At 39.7% G+C, this 3,728-nt stretch overlaps 1 pseudogene; it reads right to left on the bottom strand.

Annotated features, from left to right (window-relative positions):
* Window positions 1-348: 348 nt before the first annotated feature.
* Window positions 349-1,772, bottom strand: LOC141818823 (phenylcoumaran benzylic ether reductase Pyrc5-like; annotated as a pseudogene).
* Between the last annotated feature and the right edge of the window lie 1,956 nt (window positions 1,773-3,728).

The raw sequence follows: 3,728 nt of genomic DNA, 5'->3' as shown, positions 1-3,728 counted from the left end.
GATATGCAATGCGTCATTTGATAGAAGTATGAAAAAACAAGAGTACGATAGGGAATTTCTGTCGATGACAAGGCCAACAACAAAACCAATGGTATGGTAGCAATGGGAGCTCTAAGCAGTTGCCACGGTGCTCATAATCTAAGATATCCAACATTTGACAGAAACCCTGGAGAAGAACATGCTCCAGAGCTTCTCAAGTTACAATTTTTTAATGCACTTCTCATGTTCTTAACTTGATTACAACTGCGTCTTCTCCATGAGAATGACTTCATTGATTGTCTCAAACCTCACACGAGCAGTTACAAGGACAAAGAGAGACTAGATTACCAACTCTCACGTATATAACAAACATGAACATACGATTTATTTGCGACCATAAGTATTGAAAAGCGACAATGTTCTACTTGCTCTTACAGAAAACGATTCAGGTATTCATCCACAGAAGTATGTTTGACGTGGGTCAGTTCCGAGGCCTCCACGCCGAATGATGGTTCGATCTCGAAATTGGTGTGATCGCCCTTGACGAAGACCGCATAATTAATTGCATAAATCACGTTCAATGGAACAGGAGATTCTGAAAAGAGAAAAGGGTTAACAACGATCGAACGATCAATTAAATCATAAGGCAAAAAGAAGAGTTTTTGTTTTGTCAAGTCTACCTTGGATCTTCTTGAGAACTTCTTCTTCAGAAACATAAACCCGCTCGAAGGTCTTGCCAATCTTTCTTTTCCCAAAGAGAAACGAGCTCGTTGTGTGATAGGATGTTGCCTGGTGGTCTCAGATACAGAACCTTGTTCGATGTTCTGGGATCGTCCACTGCTTTCACAGTGTATGTTCCGATGTCATCTTCATCGACAAACACAGCTGTTGAATTGGGGGAAAAAAGAATATAGAAATACGATACAATTAAATATTGAAATAATTATGATGTTACATTTACATTAGATTGATGAGTTACCCTTGGCGTTCCCATCGCCCAAAATGACGACTTTGTCGGTCGGAAGACCGGTAGACTCCAACCTGCCCAAGCGTTGGGAGGAAGTACCCGGCGAAGAAATTGCTGGACACGTAAGTGTAAGGGATCCCTGAAGCCTCTACGGCCCTGCGGATCTGTACCTTGATATCGAAAATTGACTTGGCCGGCTCTACGGCGTTCGTTCGATCGACGTCGTTGCCGAATTCGGAAGGTAAAAACCTCTGCAAATTCAACAATTGGTTTCGAGTGCATAAGTTGGGTGGCTAGATTGGAATTTGTGGGAGGAAGATCACAGACCTTGATGTCGGCGCCGGAATCTTTGATTGCGTCGATGATCTTCGTTTGATCCTTCAACTGCAAAAAGCCGACGGTGGAGATAACGACGTCGACTTGCTTAATGGCGCTCACCAGGCTCCCGTGGTCGAACAGATCCCCCTGTTTTAATCAGACAAAAAAGGATTCGATGGAGAAAATTGAATATTAGGGCAAACAAATTGAAGTTTTCTGAAACTAAAATTGTGTAAAATTGCAGATAAATAAGCAAGCAATGAATACTGTACGTGGAGGAGCGTGACGCCGGCGGCCTGGAAGTCTTGGAGGAGCTTGGCCTTGGCAGGGGGCTGGTCGGCGCCAGCCGAGGCACGGACGAGGGCGAAGGTGGGGTGGCCTTCGCGGGCGCTGGCGAGAACGATGTGCTTGCCGATGTATCCGGTGGCGCCGATCACTAGAATCTTGCTCTTCGACGCCATCCCTCCTTCGATCGATCTCTTCTTCCTCCTCGTCCGCTAGAGCTTTCTCCTTGTTCTTCTGGAAGAAGTGTGTGGAGTGGCTTATTTATGTAGCGATTACGGTGTTCACCAACCGCATCCGGCACACTAGTGTGCGGACGCCAGCAATGACACCAAGCCTAGGACTGGAAATGAATTATTGAGTAATGTTAATTTAACCCCTCAGTGTCTAATTATTTTAAAATTTATCCTTATAATTTTGTAATTGGTTTATTGCATATTTTCATGAGTCTCGTAAATTCATCTCCTTTCGAGATGGGAAATTAACAAAAATTATCAGGTGAAATGATAATAATGATTTATAAGTGGGTAATTCTGAAAATAAGTAAAAAATTAATGTTGTCTGGCCTATGATACTGATCTTTTGATTGTACATTTGAGGGGTTTAACCTCTTTTATTTTATCTATATATGAATCATTTTTAAAAAAAAATAAAGATACCAAATTAAGATTTTGAAATTACCTAGATGATGTATTATAAAATATTCTGTCAAATAAATAATTTTAATAAGAGGTGATTTAAATGGACATGTCGAAGTAAAAAATATAAAAGAGTACATGAGGATTATAAGTTTGAAACAAAAAATAAAAAAGAAAAAAATTATATTAGATTTTATGATAGCATAGGATTTTATACTATTTAATACGTTTTTTAAGAAAAAAATAAACACTTTATCACATTCAAAAGTGAGAATAATCAATTGTAAATTAACTTTTTTTTATTGTTAGGGGAAGGATAAAGAAATTTATAAAAATTATAAAGTTATTTTTGGAAAAAATTTAATTATCTAATATAGATTAATAATGTTAGATATATGTCTATTCTGAGTATAGAATTAAAAGATAGAAATATATTTAAGAAAAAGATAGAAGCAAAAGCGATTTATTTGAATCCATAAGTAGGGGCGGATCTATTAAGGGGCCGGGGGGGGCCATGGCCCCCCAGGGCCCAGCCCAAGTTTAGATTAAGATTTTAGGGTTAATGGTTAATAGGTTTAGGGTTAATGGGTTGTTGATCTATTGGATCCTAAACCAACCCGATAAGGAAGCTTATAATGCGGCTGCAAACTGCAAACCTAAGAGAAATCGCGAGTTTGGGTCCCGATCGCGGCATCGCGCCTCCCTTGCGTCTTCTTCCGTTCTTCGTGTCTTCGTCGGGCGCGGCCGCAGCAACAACTTCAGCTTGGATTCGGCGATCTGCAAGGCGGCTGAGGACGCCGGTGAGTGAAGGGTGGATTGGGCAGCGCCGGTAACAGGGTCAATCGGCTGCGGCAGCGGCGTGAAGGGCAGACCGGAAGAGAAGAAGTAAATCGGGTGAATTTCAGCCGAATAGCTTGATCTCTAGGGTTTTTCGGACACTATGTAGCGAGATTACTGCATACCACTTCCATTTGCTTTATTACCTATAAATTGTTGATAGAATATGAATAAATTAGTTGTTGTATTACTTAGTCTAATGTCCTAGTTTTTAGATTAAGATAATCTACAAGATATCCTAGTTCTCGCTTGATATCCAAGCCTATCCACTACCCACTAGTTCTAGATTTTACTCTATAACTTATCTAATTCATCAAAGCTTGCTACAATTTCTAGCCATGGTAAAAAACTAAGCCTCTGTGGTTAATTAATTCAACAACATCTTCACAAATGAATAGTAATGGTGAATTATTTTCTGGACTCTATCTTTTTTACTTTACCACATATTTCTATTGTTGATGACACTTATATTTCTATCAAAGAACATGGTTCCTTGCTTAACTCCTCATTGCTCTTGAATAAAGTGCTTAATGTTGGAAAGCTTCCCATGAGTTTATTTTTTGCTTGCACTTGCACAAAACCCTTAATCTTTTAACATGCCCATTGTGTTTTCCCGGTCATATATTTGATGAAGTCTATCACTTAGACGATCACCTCGCCTTTAACGTTCTTACTAATAACAATCTCACCTTACACCAATGGCATTG

The sequence above is a fragment of the Curcuma longa genome, unplaced genomic scaffold (assembly GCF_044706935.1).
Source record: "Curcuma longa cultivar G26 ecotype Majalengka, Jawa Barat unplaced genomic scaffold, ITB_CL_G26_1.1 contig_26115, whole genome shotgun sequence".
NCBI classification, from domain to species: Eukaryota; Viridiplantae; Streptophyta; class Magnoliopsida; order Zingiberales; family Zingiberaceae; genus Curcuma; species Curcuma longa.
This window is presented reverse-complemented; position numbering and strand designations above follow the sequence as displayed.